General features: G+C 42.5%; 1 protein-coding gene across 1 annotated transcript in view; it reads left to right on the forward strand.

Annotated features, from left to right (window-relative positions):
- The window catches only part of CFAP58 (cilia and flagella associated protein 58), a 99,177-nt gene that overhangs the window by 52,775 nt on the left and 34,216 nt on the right, over positions 1–12,186 (forward strand). The window lies entirely within an intron of this gene.

Below are 12,186 nucleotides of genomic sequence, written 5' to 3' on the forward strand. Positions count from 1 at the left end.
CAAGCTAAAAGGCCTTTGGGTTAGCTTCTAGTGATGCCATTGAGACTCATGATTTGTGTTCCTCCTCAGGCATCCTGCCTTTGCTTCTGTTTGGTTGCTAGAGCTGCCCATTGTCTTTGGTGTCCTGGAAAAGCACAATGCATTTGATAAGAACTTAGTTTTGCTGACTGTGCTTAGGATTTGCTGTTTCCTGAATCTGAATTTGAATAATCTTTGAATAGTATCTGCTTTATTGGAGTGCCTTAGTGGTACAGTCCAGTTAAGCATCTGACTCTTGTTTTTGGCTCAGGTCGTGATCTCATGATCATGAGATCAAGTCCCATATAGCTTGGAGTCTGCTTGAGTTTCTCTCTCCTTCTCTCTCTGCCCCTCCCTGGCTTCATGTACAAATTCTCTCTCTCTTTCTCTCAAATAAATAAATCTTAAAAAAAAATAGTGTTTCCTTTATCTCCTTTATTCACTCCTAGAACTCTTACCAGATATATGTTGGAATTTCTCATTTATTCTTCTTTATCTACTGGCCTCTTTGATATTTTTCTTCTCTTTATCTCTTATTTTACATTTTCACAGCTTTGTCCTCTTACTCACTAAGTCTCCCTTAAGGTGTGCTTATCTGCTAGTAGCCAATTGGACAGATTTTGTTTTCAATGATTTTATTTTTATTTTCTAGAGGGTTTTTTGTTTTCCTCCATATGACTGGTCTTTGTTGATAGTGTCTTGATTTTTTATTATGTTTTTATTCTTTCTCTATGTCTTCAATCAATTTAAACATTCTATAGTCTTCATCTGCTTGTTCTATTAGTTGAAGGTGTTGGTGGTCTTTCCTATTGTATACATGACTACTGAGTTTGATTTGTAGTGGATCTTTTTACTTTTGTATTGTAATTTTGGATTGTGGACTAATTTTCAGAAAAGCTTTGTTTACAGGACTTGGGAATGGTTCAGGTTAAGGCTATATCCTTTCATTTGTTTCTCCCAGGTGCCCTAGAAGATATCAATTGCTTAGGATAATTTTTAATGTTAAATTCTCACCTTGGGGCTTCTTGGACAACTTGGTTCATGTATATTAGAACCCCAAAGACTTGTGATGGAAGAGCCATGAATATAAATTCTCCACACAGCCAAAGTTTTTTCCTCACTCAAAGCCTAGGAGACATTGTTAGACTTCTTTGTGGTCTTCCTATCCCAGTGGGTAGATTTCCATCTATTGTCTCTTTCACCAAAGGTGTAACCCTGTTAAGTCTGTAACTTTATGTGGAGGAGTCTCAGTACCAGTTACCCACTTCACACAGGCCTAGCACCAACTTATCTTTTATCATTTTATGGCCATTAGAGCCCAAGCCCCTTGTTCAGTGAGTCCAGTCACTCTATTTTTTTTTTTTTTAATCAAAAGAATGTGTCGTTTTACTCAGCAGCTCTCATGCTTTGTGGACTTTCATTGTCAGGTTTTTGTTCTGCCATATGACCATTAATAGCCATTTTTCTGGTCTTCTCTAATCTCTAGTTTTCTCATTCATAAAATGGGGACAGTAGCAGTACTTACCTACAGAGTTGAATTTCTTTTTTTTTTTTTTTTTTTTTTTTAATTTTTATTTATTTATGATAGTCACAGAGAGAGGGAGAGGCAGAGACACAGGCAGAGGGAGAAGCAGGCTCCATGCACCGGGAGCCTGACGTGGGACTCGATCCTGGGTCTCCAGGATCACGCCCTGGGCCAAAGGCAGGCGCCAAACCGCTGCGCCACCCAGGGATCCCCCCAGAGTTGAATTTCTTAAGTACACATAAGATTTGCCAGTATGCTTGGTTATCTTTAACAATGTTCTCATTAACATAACTATTATTGTTAACATTATTAACCACAAAACAATTTTTTTTACAGTTCAAGGTTTAACACCCAGCCTCACTCTCCTTTATTCAGTCCCTCATGTAACCTTTCTTTTGGATGATTGGGTTGCTCTGTCCCTGCTGCATATTTCCTTCTGGGGCTTGCATATATCCCCAGACAACACACCTTGTAATTCTGGGGAAGCCCCAGGTGCTCCACAGGATTGGACAGTTTCTCAGTGTCATCTGCTTTTTAAAATTATTTGAGAAATTCTCTGCACTTAGAACATTTTGCAATTAGGAAGATTTTGGTTGAATTCCTCTGAGTATCAGAACATTTTTTAAATGACTAATTTGTTACATGGTAATGAAGAGACCCCATCATTTTCTAGCAGCAGATTAGATAGAAGCCTATTTACCCCAATAGACTTGAGTTATTTGAGGAAAGGCACTTGATAATTCATTTCTCTAACCCCAATGCCTGATATGGTAGCAGGGCACATGAGAAGCGCTCAATAATGAAGGACAGACTCTTTGCCTGGGCAACTCCTACACTCAACCTTTATGCCTTAGCTTGAGTGTTATTTTCTTCAGAGAGGTCCTTATTCCTAGGTTAGGTATCCTGGTACCTGTTCCTATGTCTTGACTTCTCTTTCATGCCATCCTTACACTTGTACTTAACAAAATAATTGTAACTCTGTGCTTAATGACTCTTGCTAGACCATAAGCTTCACAAAAGTGGTACCTGTGTCTGTCCTGATGATCATTTCATTCCTAGTTTCTTGCCCACAGATAGTTATTTGTTTAGTGACTGATTAAATGTTGGAAGAATGGTGGTCGTTCAGTAAGTGGTATGTCTCATAGCCATTTAAGTTCTGTCTTTGAGCTCTGAGACATTATGGTAATTATTCTTCTTGTTGCCTTTTCGTTTTTGTTACTAACTTCTAACTTTGTGGGAGTCTGGTATTTACTGTGACTTTATGGATCTATAAACTTGATGCAAACTGTCAGTGTCCTTTTAGTGTGCCTAAGCATGCTAATTCATGTGGTGCACTCAAAGTTCTCCCCTTGCTCAGAGTTAAGATGAAAATGGTTCTTGAGCTTGACTTTATAGCGTCAGTGGTAAGATGAAGAAGTCTGCATTCTTGTGAGAATTGGAATCTAAGGTGTGGATGGGAAAGATTTCTTTCTTTTGCCTACCAGTCCACTCTGCTATTCCCTTCAAAAGAGCAAGGGCAATGCAAGCATATCTGAGACATGCCTCCTGGTAGCCTCTTCTTTCTGTTTTTAATGCATTTAGTCTTCATGTCTTCTGAATCATTCTGTGTTAATGACTTCTTTAAAAAACAAAATAGCATCTGTAGGATTAGGCAGGCATATGTGCCATGAGTGACTGCTATCCATTACCTAAGTATCATTATATCATCATCATCATCATCATCATCATCATCATCATCATCATCATCAAGATGGGATTCCAAATAATGGCATAATAGCATGAGAGTAGGAAGCTCTAACCTTTTGCCAGAGGCACTTAAACATATAAGAAACATAAATAGCAGTTGGGACGTGTTTTTTCTAAGTGTTTAAATATGGAACAGCAAACTCAAATATACCCCCCCTTAGGACCAGGCAGGTAACAAGAAAGACCACATTAAACTTTGTGTATCATGATTAGAAATGGCAAACTAAAATGGACAGGGGCCTCAGAATCAGAGGCAAATGGCAATGCTGGGGACTACAGTACATAGGGGCTGCAGATCCCTTGTCTAGGAAGCAGCTAACCCTACCCTCCACTATGCTCTCATGTCATCAGATCTTTAACTTTTCAAGAATAGCTTGAAATGTGAATTTTTTTCTGTTCCCTATAATGAGTTTTAAATATTGGCAACTTTAGAACAGTGTATAGACTCCCCAGAAACATATCTTCCAACCACCCTTGACCCACAGGAGGCTTATTTGCTACCTCTGGCTTCAAGGCCTGATGGGAGAAAGAGATTTAAGAGAAAGCAGCAGCAAATCAGCTTTTACTTGTTATAATTTCTTTGATCTAGTCCTTTGTTGTGATTCCTTGATGGAAGTACAGAGCATAAAAATCATAAGAGAAAGAGGAGATAAGGAGGGAGGAGAAGGAAAGGCTGTAGGTGTCTTATGGGGATAGACGGTCAGAGGTGAATGAAGGTGGGTTATTTCTGAGGAGGCAAGCAAAAAGGTGGGCAAACCTGGGGTATGTTTTGTGGGACCAGGCATTGGTGGACATAATAGAAGATGAATCTTCTTAAAATATCTTTCCCCCTGCTGCTAATGTCTCTGTCTTAGTTTCATTTTTTAAGCTTTTCTAAAACAGAAAAGAATTCCCTGAATTCTTTTTTTTTTTTTTTTTTTTTTAATTCCCTGAATTCTTACAAAGACAAAGGTTTGCCTCCTGGCCCTCCAGGGCACAGGCAGCAGATGTATTGCTGGTATCCACTCAACTGATAGTTACTGAGTGCCATCTATGTGCCAGGGCACCTGGGATTACAGGATTCCACTTGATCTTGGCCTTGGAAGACCATGGAGCTCTACAGCCACAGTGCAGTGTAACAAAGGCTTTGATTCTGTACAGGATCCTATGGGACTCTGAGAAAACTTTGGTGTGGTCGGGGTCTCAGTGTGGATTCTCCAAATCAGAGAATGAGACTTGGCTTGGGTTCCAGTAGTTTGGGAGGTGGTCTTGGGAAGTTGGAATGAGAGAGTAGGAAAGTGAGACTGGGAAGGAGAAAAGCCAGTAGAAGGAGGGAGACAGCTGGTCACTCTGTGGATATCTGAGTTTCAGTTCTACTGGAATTTCTCTGAGGAGCCACACTGAAATGACTGAAGAGTTGTCTTGTCAAAGGAAGGTAGACTGGGATATTGTTCACTGATCCCCATTCCCCCCTGGTTAAAAATTGCCCCTGGGGGCATTGGGCTGCTTGTGAAAGCAGACTGAGATATTTTAGTTGTATCCATGCCTACATCTGAGGGAGCCCTGGCCTGAGGCAGAAAAGCCGACTCCACCTGCACTTGAGGCAGAAGCTGCCAGAGTGTTCTGGAAATGATGGCCATGCCAGTGTGCCAGGCATTTCATCCATAGCTGAAATTTTGAGGTGGGCTGAGAGGATGAGACTCAGGGCTGCAGTAGGAAATATGTCTTCTTGACAGGTCCTGAAGACTAGCAACCAGTAGACCCTGTTCCTCCCAGTTCCTTACTCACTTAGCTTCTCACCTGAATGGTAAATTGGCAATCCAACTTCAGAAAAGGCAGTGGCATTTTCCCAGCCACATTCCCATCTGGCCTTCCCCCATCCCATCAACAACCTGGCATTCCAGGTGATATCCAATAACCAGATGACATGGTAATACTGTGGTTTGTTTAAAAGATGGCACCCCAAGTTTGCTCTAATCACAGTCATCCATTATTGCATGGTTCCTCTGTGTTAGGCTCTGTGCTTTCCCCACACACAGACCTCAGGGATGTTGGTGAGCACACAGTGAACAACAGCTGGCCAGATGGGAGGGTGAAATAAAGTGTGATGCACCTGAGGAGGAGGTACAATTTGGGGGAAGGAAATAAGCTTGACCCCCACAACATGAATACTAGATTATCTTACTCAGAACATTCATCATATAGATGAAAACACTGAGGCATTTCCCTTAATATGTAGAATAGCGGCATATCACTGGAAGAGTTAATTACTTTAGGGGGTTATGATGCATGGGAGCCCACTACCTACCAAAGTGACACATTGAAATGACCCAAGCAAGAAAAGTACTTTGATAAAGTTCAGGTTTGTGTGGCTTAGGAAATTATCATATACATTCTCCATTATTTCTTTGTGCTACCAGTCTAGAGAATGGGCATGCCCCTCAGATAAATAAATAATGAACTGAACTGGAAACCACTGCTTCTTTGTTGGCATCTGGGTCCTGCCCTTTCAAGGTGAACTTTTCCCGTAAGTTAATTTTATGACTGACTGGCTGCAAGTCTAGTTTATTTAACTGTAAAAAAGCCTGAAAGATAGGAGAGTTTGAATGGATCAGCTCAAGTCATTAGCTGTACAGGGGAACAAACCTCTCATAGTACATTTTTGGATAATTCTTTCATAAGGCTTCTTAGGATCCTAAGGATCTTCTGATTATCCTACATTTATTGGACACTTAGAATGTGTTAGACATTCCTCTAAATGCTTTATATATGGATTATTTCATTTAATCATCCTTACACCCCAAGAGATGAGAGCTGTCACCTTTCCCCCTTACAGGTGGGAAACATTAGGCACAGAAAGGTTGAAAGACTTGCCCCCAATGCTACACATCTGGCACCTGGTGGAGGTATGAGTCTGACTTCAGAAGTCTGGCTCCAAAGGCTCTTCACCATGGAAAATCATGGCCACTGATTCATCTTGTATAGACTACTTTGGTCATTAACGGGCAAAATTCACATTTCTCACTGCATCTAGAGCCTGACTACTCTAAGCCTGGTTCTAGAACCAGTAGCACTGCGTCATCTGAGAACTTGTTAGAATGCAGAATCTCAGGACCTTGCCAGACCTAATGAATCAGAATCTGCATTTCAACAAGATTCCCAGGGCTATAGGATATTGGTTCAGATAGTCACCCTTTCTTTGCAAGAGCTATGGTTCAGGAAGGAGCCCCACAACACCTGGTTACTAGGCATGTGGTCTTACTTTCTGCATAACCTTCCAACACTTCAGATCTCCTCTGAAACCTGAAACACTTCTGTGAAACTTGGAGCTCATCACTTTATCGGCATCCTTCAGTTACTGTGAAGATGATAGGAAGGAACTGCATGAAGCCCTTCTTAGAGGAATGCCTGTGGTCATAAGAATTGGCCAGTGCTCAAAAAATATCATGATTTCTGGTTTAGGGCAAGATAACCTCACCCTCTGGTTCACAGCTCCTGAACTCCAGGGACCAAGACCTAGGAGGGAAACTGAAAAATGAATGCATCCAGGGTTTGAGGCATGTTTTAGGGCTCCATAAACTCTCAATGGCTAGTGTTGTTATTATGAAAAGTCTAGAATGTTTCTTTGTTGATAGAGACATGAAAAACCTTGATCTTGTTTTATGGCAGCCTGGATGAATTTGGCAGAAGCTGCAGAGAGTTTTGAAGAGTGGAGGGGAATGGCAGTCACAGCTCACATTTATAGCACACTGAGTACGTGCCCAGCCGCCTTGCGCTAAAGCATTTTGCTTTCACTGTATCCACAGGAAGCCCAGATGAGCCGGTGCTGTTATTGTTTCTGTTTTATAGGGGAGGGGACTGGGGCTTCACAACAAAACTTGCCTAAGAGTTTACAGCTAAGAAATGCCAGAGCTGCATTTAAACCAGGGTTTGGTAAACGATGACCCAACATGGCCCATACAAAGAATAATATTTATGCATGTAAATGGTTAGAAAAAAATCAAATGATCACATCTCATGACATGTAAAAATGAAATGAAATACACCTCAAAATTCTTTTTTTAAAAAGATTTAATTTATTTATTCATGAGATACACACACACACACACACACACACACAGAGGCAGAGACATAGGCAGAGAAAGAAGCAGGCTCCTCACAGGAAGCCCAGTGTGGGACTTGATCCCAGAACAGGGATCATGCCCCGAGCTAAAGGCAGACACTCAACCACTGAGCCACCCAGGCATCCCTACACCTCAAATTTCTGTGTCGGCAGATCAAGTTGTATTGGTGTATAGCCACACTCATCCATTTATGTATTGTCTATGGCTCCTTTTGTGCTAGGGCAGCAGAGCTGAGTAATTGTGGCAGAGACCATATGGCCCACGAAGTCCACAAAAGTTACCTTTGGCCTTTTGCAGAAAAGACTCACTGACCCCACTTCTAAACCTTAGTTATTGGAAGCCAGACCAGAACCATTCACCACTATTCTATGGTTAGTCCTAGTAAAGCCACTGAACATTTCATTTCTATGACTACTTCCCCCTTCTCCAATTCCAAATGAATGGGTCAATTATTAAAGAACTGCTTTGAGATATGGAAGGCAGCATTTTAATACTGCGTCCCATTGCTGGTGGTATAGTCTGTACCAGACATAATTCTTGTCCGCTCTGTTGTCAGATAACGTGTTCATCCTCCGCAAAGCTGAGCTGAAATTGTAGGAGATGCTCCCTCACCAGACAGACCGGGGGACAGAAAGGCAGAGCAAAAGCTGCTGGCTAGAAGGCCATCTGCAGATTTTTGTTCTGTTTCAAAATCAAAGGGAAGGAGAATGAGATGAGAGGGGGAGACACCATCAGCAAAGTCTTGCTGTCCCAAAGAGTATTGGAAGTGTCAGAAATCTTTGAGGAGGCCTCTTCCCCAGCATGCTCCTTGTGGGCTGCTTCTCCGCTGTTACCTCGTCCTCAGACTTCCTGGGGGATGTCTACTTTCCTGCACCTGCTCCTCATGTGTGAGGGAGGATGAGGAGCAACTGGAGACGGGTCGTTCAGAAAGCAGAGCGCTAATGCTGGCCATTAACAGAGATGTGCATACATCCATGTGGCCTGCCGGTGGGGCGCTGTATGCTGGTCCATATCTGGTTTGTGCAAGGGCCTTGATGTGAATTCTAAGAGGGTGGGCTCCAGGGCAGCTTGTTTGTGATCTTACAGCGCCTTGGCAACCGTTAATGTCTGATGGGCACGTTGTGAAGTGCTTTTTCTGCATCATATCTCAGTAGCTCCCGAGTGCTAATCTGGGGGCTGGGAGAATGTGTATGTTCCCAAACACGAGTGTTTCATTGATTTGAAATGTCATGAGCACAATGACTGGGTAGCATAAGGCCGATTTTACTTTTTAATTTTGGAGACTGCATTTATCCGCCCCCGCATTCTTCTTTCTTACCTTTGGAGATGTAAAATGTTATGTAGTTTTTTGAAATGGCCTTCTCTTTTATTTTTCGTGCATTCCTTTCCTTTATGAAAGGAAAGGATTGGTAAACACTCCTGACAATTTCCTATTTGTTGATAGTATGGATGTTATTGCTAGATTACTATAGTTGGAATGCGTGGCTCTGCCACGAGCTCTGAACCCCTGGGTGGGTTACTTAACCTGTCTGTGGTGACTTGATTTCTTCACTTGTCAAGTAGGGATAATCATGGTTGTCTCACGGGTTTGCTGGAGAGATTATATTAATATATGTAAAGCATTTAGAGCGGTCCCTGGACCAGAGCAAACCTACATCAGTATATCTGTTAGTCTTTTTCTATTTCATGTTAAAACTTAGCAGCAGAAGAAATTAGTAAGACCATGCTGGTGCTTTCAAGAGCTTGGCAGGGTGGGTGGGTGGGAGTTATTCACATCTAAGAAATCTAAAATGAAGGAGCTCTGGCTTAACCTCTTCATCTTTGCAACAGCCCCATTTAACAGATGAAGGAACTAAAGGCTGGAGAGGTTTGTGGGCCCTCAGAAAATGTATGGCAGCCTAAGAAAAAGGGTGACCCGCTTGTCTCCTTGGCGGGAGCAGGCTTTTAATATGCAGATGTTTGGTGGCATTAAGAAATCATGTTCAGCTTCATTTAAGATCAATACGCTTCTCAACCTGTGTCCCTTCACACTTGCTCAGTTATCACCCACCTTCTATTCCCTCTCACTGGTTCTCTATCAGTGTGCCAGGACTAACTTCCTGGGGTGTTAGAGTCCCACAAACATTAGGAGTTTCTTAAAAAAAGAGATAGTCTCTGGTAGGCTCCCTTAGGCAGACAGAGGTTAAAAACCAGTTTATACTTTCAGCCGTGAGTACCTTAAGCACTTGTAATTCCAGCCAACCCAAGGAGATGCTCAGCCACCTGGTGCACTGGATTTCTGATTTGCTTTAGGAAGGGTTTTGGTCATGTTCCTTCCTTTGAAACAAGTGGTTTCCAAGCGGGGTTATCTTGAAGGACTCACTTCTCCTCTGTCTTGTTTTCATCTCAGCAGTAAGAGAATTGAGGCTGTTTAAATTGTCAGGAATCCAAGAAACAGCAGGCCTGCTTCCAGAGGTTTCATTAACAAAGGACAGACAGATATTAAATGCACAGCAGACATCAAACCTCGTTCCTCTCCTCAAAGGAACTCTTTCTCTAACCGCAAGAAACAAGGACCTTCTTCCCAACTGTCCACTGATTTTTCTAGCTCTTTCATGACTCCTTTCTGCTCCACCCCCTTCCACATCCCCGCAAGACTGGAAAGGGAGGCGTTGCTACTTGGTTGGTACATATTCATGAGGCCTGGGCCACATACTGCTGGTGGGCCAGACCATTCTGTGTGGCATAGCCCGTGCCCATGTGCTGAAGCTCCCCAGTCTCTGTGTTGGAGGGCAGCGGGCCAGGGCAAAACCCAGCATGTCCACTGTCTGTTCCAACTCCTCTCTGATTTTGACTAGGTGGGTCAGCCTCATTGGGTCTATTCTATCTGGCTGTCTGGGATCCAGGAAGAAGAGAATAGGTCTCTTGGTGTAGACAATTTCTCAGCCCAGTGGACTGGAGAAGCCTTCTGTGGGGGATGGGGTGGGGAATTAGGTAGAAAACCTGGTGATTAAGAGCTTGGACTCTGGAGCAAATCAGGTTTGTGAGTTCAAGCTCACTCATAATACTGTGTGGCCCTGAGCAAGTTACTTAAGTTCCCTGAGCTGCAGAGTCTGATTTGTAAAATACAGATGATAATAATCCCTTTTGCATGAGGTTTTGTATGGATTAAATGAGATTATCTTTACCAAGCCCATAGCCCAGTGCTTGCGCTTAAGAGATGTGAGCTGCCAGTGTCATGGTATTGTACTTTGGATGTAGATTTTATTTATTTATTTCAAATATTTGTTTATTCATTTATGCCTCTCTTAGAGAGAGGCAGAGACACAGGCAGAGGGAGAAGCAGGCTCCTTGAGGGGAGCCCGATGTGGGACTCGATGTGGGACTTGATGTGGGACTCTATCCTGGGTCTCCGGGACCATGCCCTGAGCTGAAGGCAGACACTCAACCACAGAGCCACCCAGGCGTCCCTGGATGTAGCTTTTAGAAGGATCTCCACAACCATAGCTTATAAGTGGCTTAGTAGAACAATTGAGCATTTCATATGCAAACTCACTTTCAGGAATAACTGCTTGACCCATCTCTCCTTAGGGCAGCCTTTCACTTTACCTAGAGAGTAGGCCATAAATAGTTTCTGTGATGACCTCGGTAACAGTTAGCTTTTACCATATGACAAATCAGTCTAAAACTTAGCAGCTTAGGGCAGCCCTGGTGGTGCAGTTGTTTAGTGATGCCTGCAGCCTGGGGTGTGATCCTGGAGACCTTGGATGGAGTCCCATGTCGGGCTCCCTGCAAGGAGCCTGCTTCTCCCTCTGCCTGTGTCTCTGCCTCTCTCTCTCTCTGTGTCTCTCATGAATAAATAAATAAAATCTTAAAAAAAAAAAAAAAGAAAGAAAGCAATTCTTAAAAAAAAAAAAAACTTAGCAGCTTAAAACAGCAATCGTTTATTAGGCTGTGATTCTATGAGTTGACAATTTGGACTGGATGCACCTAGCCAGTTCTCTCGGGCTTGCCTGGACCCACTCATGTTTCTGCCGGCAGCAGGTTTTTGGGAGCTGGTTGATCTAAATGGCATCATTCACATGTACAGTGTCACACTTGCCCTGTTGGCCAAAGCAAATCACGTGGCCAAGATAAATGGAGGAGATGACTGTTTAAGATCATGGACAGGGCAGCCTAGGTGGTTTGGCGGTTTTGTGCCACCTTCATCCCAGGACATGATCCTGGAGACCTGGGATTGAGTCCCACGTCGGGCTCCCTGCATGGAGCCTGCTTCTCCCTCTGCTTGTGTCTCTGCCTCTCTCTCTCTTTCTCTCTCTCTGTCTCTCATGAATAAATAAAAAATTAAAAAAAAATATCATGGACACATCCAGCCATTACTGCAACAACATATCCCAATTTCTTATCTTTGGTGAGTTTGACTGGAAACACTTTGCATTTAAGCATTCAAGTGGTATAAGATTTCTTTTTTCAATCCTTTGTCAGATATGGTATTTTAATGTGCCTGGCATCTGGTTGCTATCCTTGGATTTTATTGCTGACATGCTTTTCTTTTCTTTAATCTTTTATTCCCTTTATTTGGGAAATTATAGTTTGCTGTAGGACATAGTTCTTTTTATAGGAGAAACAGCTGTGATGTCATAACTGAGCATTTTTCCTTAGGGAAATGCATTTATCCCCATGCATTTGGAAAAATGATCCACAATCCATTTGTTCATTTCTATTTTGGTGTCTGACTTCACATTGAATTGGAGCAAGTATGTGAGCCAAAAATGTATTAGTTGATAAATTAATATGTAAAAAATGTTATTTACT

Source organism: Canis lupus, chromosome 28, assembly GCF_003254725.2.
Source record: "Canis lupus dingo isolate Sandy chromosome 28, ASM325472v2, whole genome shotgun sequence".
NCBI lineage: Eukaryota > Metazoa > Chordata > Mammalia > Carnivora > Canidae > Canis > Canis lupus.